This window comes from Protopterus annectens, chromosome 1.part1, assembly GCF_019279795.1.
Source record: "Protopterus annectens isolate FY-2018-M chromosome 1.part1, PAN1.0, whole genome shotgun sequence".
In the NCBI taxonomy this organism is placed as follows: domain Eukaryota; kingdom Metazoa; phylum Chordata; order Ceratodontiformes; family Protopteridae; genus Protopterus; species Protopterus annectens.
In genome coordinates, this window is record NC_056726.1 from 323,526,531 (window position 1) to 323,539,068 (window position 12,538).

The following is a 12,538-nucleotide window of genomic DNA, read 5'->3' on the forward strand; positions in this document are numbered from 1 at the left end:
ATCACTCCTACTGCACCCACTTTCTTGGGCCACACCCACATGCCGGACATTCTCTGTCTGTTATCCTACAGCTTCCCCCTTGTGACTGTGCCCATCTGCTACCTAGTTTCCTGTAGTAATACTGTACTTTCCCTTTCTTCTTTGTTTTTTGCTGCAATCTTTTGTATAATGTTTCACTAATATCTGAACCATACAGTATCTCACCAACCGCACTTTTCTAGCCCAGATTCCTTTTGAACATCATTTTACATCTTACTTCTCTTCTTACTACACTGATACTTGTCTGCAAATAAAGTTAGATCTTCTTCCTTCCATCCTCCTCCCAACACAACTGCTTTGTAGTCCAAAAATTAATTACCCTGGAGGTCCTCCCCAATATCCCTTCTTCTCCCATACACCCTTCCTTATCCACTACTAGTGTTTACATTTAAGTTTCTGTGCTTAGCCATGAGTTTATTCAATCTACCACCTTATTAATTAACCTTAATACCCATATTATCTGATTTCTCTCTCTTCCTCACTGTGTATCCTTGAAACCCTTGGATCCCTTTTCTTGGATATCAGCCTCTTTCTGCTAATTTGCACCCTCCTGCATCTCCCTAAAACCTGAAACTCATGTTCTGCAACTTCCTTGCTGCCTATCCTGTAGGTCCAAATAAAGGTGATTGATCAATTCAGGTACGTATGGCAGAATCAGAATAGGAATCTACCACCTCTAACAATAGAATAGACATGTCTTGGCAACTTAATAACTCCATCTCCGCTTCCCTCAACACTACTAAAATTCATCCACAAATTACAAAAATTAAAACCTCATCACCCTTTTTGATACAGTTCATAGTATCCCTAACTATCATCATTAATGTGTCTATCACCATGAGGAATAAATAGAGAGAGAAAAAGAGAGAGAGAGAGAGAGAGAGAGAGAGAGAGAGAGAGAGAGAGAAAGAGCATTCACCACACATCCCTTCTTCTCATGTTATCTCATCTGACAAACTCTGTTCACAGCCACCCTCATCCCTGAGTTAGAATAGGAGCCCAACTTGCCTCATGCTCCATTCCCTCTGATCTCTCTCTCTCTCTTAGCTTCCTATTCATAAAGTCTTTTTCACAGCCTTTTTAATATATATTAAAACTGTCACAACTTCTTCATTCCCCTGCCTTTCCACTGAATTCATGTAACTGATCAGGATTGTTTAATTGTCATCCTTGTTCTGATGAAGTCTATCGACGAAAGCGCTTGTCCTGTTTTGTGGATTATTCCTACACAGTGGATTATTGATCTGCTTTTGTGGATTAAATTTTGCACAGTCAACAATTTTATGTGGATCGAATAAAGGTGTCTTTTAACTTGTGGTCGTAGGTTATTGGCTCAAGGAGTGGTTCGTTGAATGTTATTTGTGATGGTTTCCACTCTTTTACACACCTCTCAGTGTTAATTGTCATCCTACACCTCCACCTTCACAAATCCCACTCAGCATTAGTTCTTCCTAACTCTAAACCAAAACTCTTGCAAATATCTTAACATGCTAACATGTTAACAAAATCACCCAGTAGTTCTCCATGTTTTCCATCTCTGTGGGCAACACAGTTGCCATTACTTTCCTTACCAAATCTGACAAATGTCCATCTTCCATGGCTCCCCTCACCCTCGCCATAAAGGTCTGTAGGGAAACAGCCTTCCCCACTCACCTTCCTAGTTTTCAAATCTGTTTACTTCCCTCACCTGATGTTCACTCATCAATATTCATTTCTCTCTTCTTTTTCCTTAATTAGATGGTCCCATACCAAAAACAACTCACTAGTTCAACCTATTCTCTTATTTTAACTCCTTTCTATACATCTCCTTATACGAAGAGGCAAAACCACCCACTACTTCCTGTCTTGCATACCATCTGCCCCTTTGCTTCCAAAATTCTATTTTGTTGTAATTTCTGGAACATATTCCCTTGTGCCCACCATAAGTTATTGCTCCTCTTAACCTCTTCTTCCTCTTTTTTAACCAGGTCATAACTATGTCTGCATTTTCAAATGTATGATCTATACCATTCTGTCCTTCATCTGCAGCTCTGATGTGTTCATCACCTTCTGTACCTGCAACTTTCTCATTCTCACTTTCAGCTCTCTCAGTGTTCTCTCCCTATTCTCAAATATTTATACACTCCCTCCTCCTCAAGTTCTTTTATATCACATTACTTTCCCAAGTTCAGATTTTCTTGGTGCTGCAGCTTTACTGTTCTAATGTTGCTTTTGCACATTTATCATCTGTGAAAGTTTTAACCATTTATAGTTGTGCTTCCAGCTCCTTATTTGACAAAGTATACAGTTTTACGTCATCTACAAAAAGTGGATGAGAAATTTTTCAACAAAGTTGTTTTTTTCTGAAACAAATTGTAACCATAGCCTAATCTGATAACTAAACAGCTTAATGGGTTGAGGTCAAGACAAAACAGCAGCGGTGACAAAGAATCACCATGGAATATTCCCTCTGAATTTTTATCCCTGGGATAATAATTTGCCTTTTGTCATGACAAAACTGCAAAGTTGTTTGCCACTGTTTCATGGTCTCTGTAATGTAACTGATCAATGTAGGATGTATCTTATACATCTGTAAGCATTCCTTTATCCATGAATGTGGGATGCTGTCAAATGCTTTTTGGCAATCTATCCATGACATACTTAAATCCTTCCCCTTTTCACAATTGTCTATTATGGCTTTCATTTAGCAACAAATGATCTTGTGTTCCATACCAACTTCTTTTATTACCATTTTGTATTTTGCCATCATTTTGTTTCTAAATGATTATAAACTCTGTCTGCTTTAATTTGAGTGTGTAGTTTGCAAAGTGTTGTAAAGCAAGTTATTATTCTACATTTTTTAGGGTGACTTGCAGGTTTACTGTTAAGGAGAAGTATACTTTTTTCCAGTTGTTAACCAGGTCAGTATGTATTTGGGATGCATCTATAAGTAATTCTTTGTGTAAATATGTTAATGCTTTTAGCCAGAAGGTAATGCATCTGGCCTGGGGTTTTTCATTTAGGAGCTTTTCTTAATTTTGTCTCAATTTCTTTAGCCATTACTTTATCCCATTTCATATCATCTACATTAATGCTCCTTACTGCTTCTTTTAATTCTTCTCTCCATTCAGCATCTCTGTTATGTTCACTGGAGTCTTCATAAATACTTCTCCAAAATGTCTCTATTTCGTCTTTTTAATGGTGTGTATATTCCTTTTGCTTTATTTCCCCAATTCTTTATAATTTTTTTTTGATCATTGATGAATTGCTTATTTTCTACTTTTCCTATATATTTAACTACATACCTTCTAAGAATTTTGTTTGTGCTAATATTTTTTAGTTTATTATTGGGAATAGTATATGATACATCCTGGTCTGTTTTAATACCGTGTGTTGCTTTTACCATATCTATCTTTCTAAGTATTTTTGATGATCTGTTTCCTTTTCTATATTTTTAACAGTAATACTTCATTAATTCTTAATTGCTTTATATTGTCTCTACTCAGTGCTGCCATTGTAGCATTTTATTTGTTTCATTCCATTATTTTACTACTGTACATTTTTGTGGTGGTACTTTATCCATTATTAGTTTAACTGCACAGTAATATATTCTGTTTATTTCCATTATATCACATGGATTTCTCTTAATAATTTATCTGTTTTACCTCTTTTCACATTTTGGATCTTGCTTACTTTCTGTAATATATTTCTTTCATCTCTTTTGATATGCATCTATATTGAATCAAATAAGTCTTGCCTTAAATCATTTTCTTCAGGATTGAGAACATCATCTTTGCTCTCTTTTTCCAGCAAATAATTCAGAAATTCAAGGTTCCAGAAAATCTTCCTGTGTCATACCCTCTTCAGATTCACCTGGTTCATCTGATTCTCCTTCACACGAGAACCCTTTGGTGCATCAACCCACACCATTACTGGTGTTAAGAGTTGCCCCTGTTTCCTGATCCTTCTCTTAATGTGCAGCTTAAACTGAACTTTCATACTGATCTCCTACATAAGGCTCTGAAGCATCATTATGTTATGAAAGTTCTTCACACGCATGCTGTTCCACCTGTTCCTCCTTAATCCAAGGGCCTGTAATGTCATCATTCTGTGACATTGCCTTTGTTGGATTATCTGCACTAAATCATTCACAGATAATTCATAACTTCAGTTTCTATTTGTTTAGCTTCTACCTTACTAATCATCTGTTTTACATTCCTCCCTGTTTTTTTATTTGTTTTTGTATTGTGAAATGTTCCAAATCCTGGTGTCTTTGCCTGTATTTCTCTTCAAATATCTTTGGAGTGCTTTCTATATTGATTAGTTTAGCTTTTTCCTTTGTATGAATGTTTCTTAATACCAGATCTCTTTTTTTCATTCCCATGTACACACTTCTTTTTTTGCCTTTTAAACATTTCTTGGTTTTGTTCTTTATATTTCCACATTTTCTCTGTTGCTTTTTTTCCAGGCGGCCCAAACTCCCTTCATCTGTGTAATGATTTTCATAAATCTGTTGTATTAATGAATACAAATTCTTCTTTGAAACATTTCATAGTTTTTCTTGTGCAAGTATTTTTTCCTCTGATTTCTCTTTTAATCTTTCTGCATGTCCTTTGTCTGGAAATTCTGGGCTTATTGCGTAACAGTGACAATACATAACTTCTTCCTTATCTACTTTGTAATCTTTATGGCACTTTTTGGCCTGTCAGTTTTTGTGTTTTTCGTGGACTACTTCCTCCTTCAACAGCAGGAGGGCCATCGTCCCCCTGAGCTTGGTGAAACCCTGTTGTAGGAATGTTTCCTTGTCTTGAGGATTCTACACTGCCTTTTTTAAAGTCCCGGCACCAGTGCATACACAAGTATTGGGTACTTTTTTAATCCTGGGACTTGCATGCCCAGTTGTCTTTCTTTAGTTTTAACCTACCTGTCTCCATGATATATGGTATATAAAATACACTCTATATATCAGGGTCGCTTTGGTGGGATTTTGTGAAAACAGCGTCTACCAAGTGAAAGTTCTTGCCAAGACCTCAGGATAAATTCAGTTCCAACAGCATTACTCTCCTTTTCTTGCTGGTTTCCTGTCTCCATTTTGACCCCACTCCATTTGGATCTTGTTTTACCTGTAAGGCTTCAGCCATATGTACCATTCTTCTTACAATGAAAGAGCTCCTTTACTCTCTTCTGTTTTCATATTTCTCTTCTACAAAAACAAAACAAAACATTGTTTTCTTACTACATCAGCTGGAGTCCCTTTCATTCAGTCTAAGTGCTCTGTGTGTGCTGATTCTGTTACCTCTACCATTTCAATTAACCATACCCAGGATGTTACGAGACCATCCTACATCTCATATCCACATGGGATGCTGTTCTTTATCAGAAAGTCCACCCCATGTACTGCCACCATGCTTAATGTTCAAGGAGTATTATATTGCATCCCCTCACGCCACTGTCATGTCTACTTCCCTACTTCACACTGTGCTCCATTCCTCCGAACACCTTTTACCTCTTTTTGTCAGGTTGTTTTAGAAAAGGCCTCTTTGCCTGTTCATTATGGCATCCATTGTTAACCCATGACATCCATTATTAACCCTTTATGCTGTAAATCCTCAGTCTTTTTATTTTGCTAGCAAATATCAGTATATCTAACTTGTCAAGCTTCCTTGCTTCCTTTATCAAGCTTACAATCTGTCTAGCTGCCCTTCACATTACAGTAATACTGTCAGGGTATTAAACTAACACCAGCTCCAGCCTTATGCAGTCTCTAAACTACCTCATTATATACCTGCCATGACTGATACAAAGCAAATGAATGATTTGTCATCACGCTGATATACTGGACCCAAAGACTAAATCATCTTGGGTTGATTTTGGTCGTCGTTTCAACTAACCATTTGGATTATTACAATTTCACAACGCCTATCCAGGTTTTTGAACTAAGAACAATTTTTGGATTATTTGGTTGGGATCTTTTTGGGACATATTTGTCGCAATATTATCTATCTGGTGTCCACATTATTTCGAAGGATACAAGTACTGTTTTTCTCATTTAATTTATTTTGAAACTTAATATATGAAACATCTTGTCTGTCAAATTATCATGGCATCTTATTATATGGAGGGAATGTGATTTATGATTTATATTTTATCAATATATTATTATTTGGTCTGGGGCTGTTGCACTAGTAATGTGTATACTGATGGTAACATCCATACATTTTATCTGTTTATACGTTTATGTTTAATAGGGAATACCATAGTTTAGGCCCTTTTTTTGATTGGACTGGGCAGTTATAGACAGCGCATTATATTTGAACACTGGCTGTTAATTTTTTCTTTAATTGTGGACCTTTTTGTTGCAAACAAGTTATTGTTTCCAGCTCATCGTCAAGTTAGTGAGTACAACATCTGAACGTGATTTTGTAAATCAAGCCAGGAGGTCTTTATACTAACTTTGAGGATATGATTATACACTGCTCTCTTGTCATTGTGATTGGAAATACCATCATTTTTTATAAATTGGTCCTTGTCTGAACAAGTACACTGAGCTCTAGGATACAAGCACTTTCATTTGACATTTAATCATTATTATAAGTGCTTGGGTCTGAATTGGACTGGCTTATCAGATGTATTCAACAAATAATTTAAAGTCATCATGTATCCTGTTTCTTTTCTGTACAAGTTCTATTGTTTTATAGTCTTGCATTCTCTGCTTTATAGTACTACACGCAGAGTTAACTGTGGAAGCCTTTCGCTTTTGATGTAATACAATTTTATTAGTTTTGCCAACATATTACAGTTAAGGGCTGTATTGTTACATGATATTTAAATTGTAGGTTAGAATTTTGAATGTCTATGCATTTTATACGCTTGTGTTCAGAGGGATACAGCACAACTATAGCAACTGCCTGTGTAACAAGTTAAACATCTCTTTTTTTCGGATAAGATATACATATATTATGCAACACCATATCATTTGCTGATATTCAGCCCTTAGGTTTTTTTGTGTGCTTAATATTTTCTCAAGGTTAGTTGGGTATACAATACAATAGTGTTGGCTTGGTGACTTTTACAACAATATTGTAAGACTGATGTTTTTTGATTAGGTATATGTCTATCTGAAGCACATTCTCATCAGATTTCATTTATTAGGATCTCTTGCATGGGACTATGGTCAAGTGTTACACATTTGTTTCTGCCTTTTTATTATAGAGGTATTTGCATTGTGGCAAGGACTTTTGCCCTTAATATTGATCAAAGTGTGTAGCCATTTGGATTTCATAACTTGGTTATGTGTTATTATCCGGTCCCTCTGCATTTCAATACCCATTATTAACATTGGATTGATTAGGACATGTTTGCTTGAGTTCTTTTTTTGGAGGTTGGTTCGGTTGTATAAAATTGATTATTCTAATACAAATACTATTTTGACATCAACACATCACATTTGGTTTTGACATACGTACAATCTATTGTCATGGATCTAAATGACATGGTACATGGATTATGTGCAGATAAAGATGATATTCATGTGTTTGGGATTGATTCGAATAATGTATCTGCTGCTAGTGGAACCTCAGATCCAGTTGACGATTGTAGTATGTTATTCACTCAATTTGGCAAAAAAATTAAAACATTACATTCCAATATCTGGCACTCCAGATTATCTAAGGCATATAAACATCAGAATATAGCCCCGAGGGGTCTTAGAACTAAATTGCAACCTTTGGTTGGTCAACCGGATGATGTATTGATTAAGGAGTGGAATGTTGCACAACAAGATTCAGCCATGATGTTTGTCAACATTCTGTCTTCATTTTATGACAGGATTATTAAAACCAATATTAGTGATGTGCAAGAAATGTGTAAAGAATTAAAACTATATGAAAATCAACCGATCTTTCAAGAATTACTCAGTAAATTATCCAGAGAACTCTCAGCCTCTGAAAAAATTCTTAAAGAAAAGAAATTAAAGAAATTCACCAGAGATATTGAAGATTATAGAAGGGGGAAACCCTTTGAGTTATACAAAGTGGTATGATTTGCAGAGGGCACCAAAACTTTTACACATACACGCAAAAAGCGGCCCAGATCCATATTTAAAAGGGGTACATCACCCAACAGGAGCTCGGGGGAAGAATCATCTACTACTGATACTGAATCCACCAATATGTCGGATTCTCCCACTCCTAAAAGGGTACACAATGCTGATCACCCTTTAGGCACAGACATAGGGGGGAAGGAAGCATAAGAACGTTAGAGGAACTGTTTCTATCAATTGTGAAATGAACATAGACTGTTCAAATATGCATAACATTTCTGATTATGTATTAACATCCACGGAAGAGCTTTTGCTAAATAAAGGTCTCCGTTTTATTCCTGGTTTCTTTGTTGATGAAAGCACATTTGCATCAGATGTTATAGATTTTTGTAGAAGATTGAACTTAAAAATATTTTTTGATCAACAGGACTCAACTCAAAGATCCACTGAATGTTGATTCTTACCCTCTAAGTTTTGTCCTCCCATGAACAAACACGTAGCCATATTCCAGAATGCTGTTCTCAAAGATCTACACCACCAGTTGGGTATAAGAAACACTATCAGAAACAATCTAAATGCTCAGGAACAACAGGCCCTTACCAATCTTAGAAATAATACTGATATTACCATTCTTCCTGCAGACAAGGGTGGGGCCATTGTGGTTATGAATTCCAGTTATTACTGGGCTGAAGGAATAAGACAAATGTCAAACACTCAGCATTATTTACATATGCCCATTGACCCTATGCCCAAATTCAAACAAGAAATAGATAATTTCTTACAGCTTGCTGTTGAAGAGGGCATTATCAGTATAAAAACGAAATTTCATCTCACTGTCCAGGATCCAGTCAAACAATATTTGTATCTTCTGCCCAAAATTCATAAATCCCTTTCTACACCTCCAGGTAGACCCATTGTTTCAGGCACTGGATCACTGGCAGAACCTTTATCAGTTTTCTTGACTCAATATTTAAAGCCCTTGTTGTCACATGTACAGGCGAGACTGCAGGATACAACTGAATTCCTTCAGATTGTCTCTGAATCACAACTTGAAACTAATTGGATCATGTGTACTCTAGATGTCACTTCATTATATACCAGTATACCACACTGGGCAGGTCTAATGGCATTGGAATATTGGCTGCTCAAGACCAACCTCTATAGTCCGGGATTTAATACCTTACTTATTTGTATGGCTGAACACATTCTAACCAAGAACGTGTTCTATTTCCAAGACCAATGTTACTGGCAAATTCAGGGCACGGCGATGGGTGCCTCTTTTGCACCTATCTATGCAGATCTCTTTATGCGATATGTGGAAGATCAGATTATATATAATGACACACATAATCTATATTTGCCTGAAATGGATATTTGGAGACGGTACCTGGATGACTGTTGGTTGGTTTGGAAAGGGGGAATTGAGTATCTGATGGAATTTGTGGAATATTTGAATAGCAATAAATGGGGTGTTAGATTCACAATAAATCATGACACACACCAAATTGATTTTTTGGATGTCCACTTAAGTAAGGAAGTGGATAACACTCTTCGTACCATTGTGCATAGAAAATACCCACAATATAATAGTCTTCTACATGCTTCTAGTCTCCACCCTAAACACATCATAAGAAACATTCCCAAATCACAATTTATCAGGATTAAAAGAATATGTTCATCTCATTTAGACCTTCAGCATTGCCAGAATGATCTCTCAAACAGATTCATACAGCAAGGGTATAACAAAATGGATGTCCAATCTGTAGCTAGTATGACAAACAACTTATCAAGGGACGGTTTGTTGGGCTATAAAGACAGGACTGCTCAGTCCTCAGTCCAATCACTCAGACTAGTAACTACTTTTGGCAGGAACACCTACCAATTACAGGACATAATCAGTAATCATTGGAATATACTGCGAACCAACACACATTTGGCTAAGTGATTAGATGACAGATGTCTCTATTCCTACCACAAAGGCAAAACTTTAAGATCACATTTCTCACATTACAAAAGAATCACACCTCAGGATGTTTGTATGACCCAGACTACTGGAACTGAAGAAATGTAGAAACCACCACGAAAATAAAAATAAAATGAGTTTATTATGGACCAAAAAACACAAGCGCTTTCACGCAATGAAAATTGCGCTTCCTCAGGTTACAAACTACAAAATCAAATGAATGATTATATACAAATGCAATGCCTTTCAATCAATCTAATTAACACAATCAATGAGTCAATAAACCCAAAGTATTCATTTAGAACAGATGGATATTCAACATAGACATCGCAAGCAATCTGACGTTATTAAAACAAACAGACAGACAACCTAGGCATCATTCAAGGGCACCCAAATGCAGAACTAAAAATATATAAATTATATTAACATTTGAGATGTATTTCTTAAGGATTGAATAAAATAAAATAAAATAAAACAAAGCATTAATACCATGACCATCCAAACAATGAAGTTTTCCTTCAGCAAATGCTTAAAGGAAACCAAGCCCATATAAGGAGAGCCTGATGTCAAAGTTTCCGTTTCTACTTGATTCTATAATGGACCCCAATCAAACAATTAACAGCTTGCAAACCCTTAATACAAATCTGCAAGGATCAGGAAACATTGCCCATAAATAGCTAAGAATAGATCCAGGGTATGTAAGTGCAATCGCTGTGATGTCCAAGCTCGTGACAGCGAAAGATGGAAAATAAAAACAAAAAACAAAATATCGCGCAACTTCATTTGTCACTATATGATTATACTAAAATATAATGATATAAAAATATCAAAATAAAAATATCAAAATATATATACATATATAAATATAAATGAGGACTACAAAGATACCAGAAAATATATATACGAAATATATAAAAATATATATTCAGACAAAAATATTGATCAATTAGATAGTATCGTTCACCTAAAGAGTATCAATTAAATACAGCATAAAATAGCACTTTGAATTTAACATCACTAGCTAAATGCTGGAAAAAACTCAATATTAAAGTCTTGATTTTAATTTATAATATAAAGTGTTATCATAATAATAACGACATAAAACAGAAATATATATTAATTAGCTTCATAAACATGATGTTACTCTAAGTCATAATTATTTAATACTTCATATAAAAAATCTAGCATATTATTAAGTATCAAAGATGCGCTAGCTAAAGCATACCCACTAGCTATGTAACAAACAACAAACAATAAAAAATAAAAAATAAAAGTAAAATAATGCTTGATGCTTAACTGTGCATACTAAAATATGCTGCTAATAATACGTTAAACATTATATTAAATAGCGCTATAGTAAACACTCTACCCCATGATTAAGAGCATCTTAACAAAAATTAGTATATCTAAGACATACAATAACTCATTATACTATATCCAAGCAAAGCAATATATCCAGAACACCCTTCATAGGTGTTCTCATCAGAACAGAATATATGCGTCTGAATTAGAGGGGCTATAACGCTTACTGTCAGGGAATATAACAAATGGTAACAAAATCCAACAATAATTATGTGGATGTTACGAACACCATGGGAATACATGCTAAAACATGGTCACAAGGAATATATAAAACATAAAAAAGCGCGAAAATCAGATAGCTAATGTTCACTTGTGAGAACTGCACTAAGAATGCATGTGAGAGTCAAGATGAAAATGAAAAAAAGTCAGAAGATAAAAAAGTGAAATGGCACTGTCTGATAGGAAGTTGGGAATAACAATGTGGTGGAAAAGATGGTTGGTGTTATGTAAAGTTGTTACATTGGGCTCAGATTTCCAAAATATAAATATGTTAGTAAGCTATAGGCATATTGGCATATTAGCTGGTATTATGAAGGCTATAATTAACCTATAAAAATACATATCTTAATAATATTAGAATTATGTAGGACCTGATAAAACAGGTCGAAGATTAACAACCGTATTTAAGCCTGGTGGTATATGAGCCTTTAGTTGTAAAATCCATCTAAGCTCAAAGGTTTCCAAAGTGTTATTGAGATCACCTTCCCTTCTATTTATATCAACCACTTGAAGAACTTGAAAGGCAAAATTATGCTGGGGATGAGAATTGCAATGTATAGCCAGCGCATTGTTGTTACTATTTTTTCTTATCTCATAAATGTGATTGTAGATTCTGTCTCTTAGTCTACGTGACGTTAAGCCTACATAGTAACAATTACAGGAATTACAGGTAGCTAGATAGATAACATTTCTAGTAGTACAAGTTGCATAGAACGTACATTTTGCATTCAACTCCATGCCTAAGATATTAGTGCTAGTTTTCTTAATAATAAATCCACAAAGCGAGCATTTCCCACAGGGAAAGGTTCCTGTTTTCCACTGTGATCTGATATCAACAGGTGTTACATTAAGTTTTTCCTTGCATAGCAGTCTTTTCAGATTCAAGCAATTCGTATATCTAAAAGAAGGCTTCACATCAATAAGTTCTGAAATCA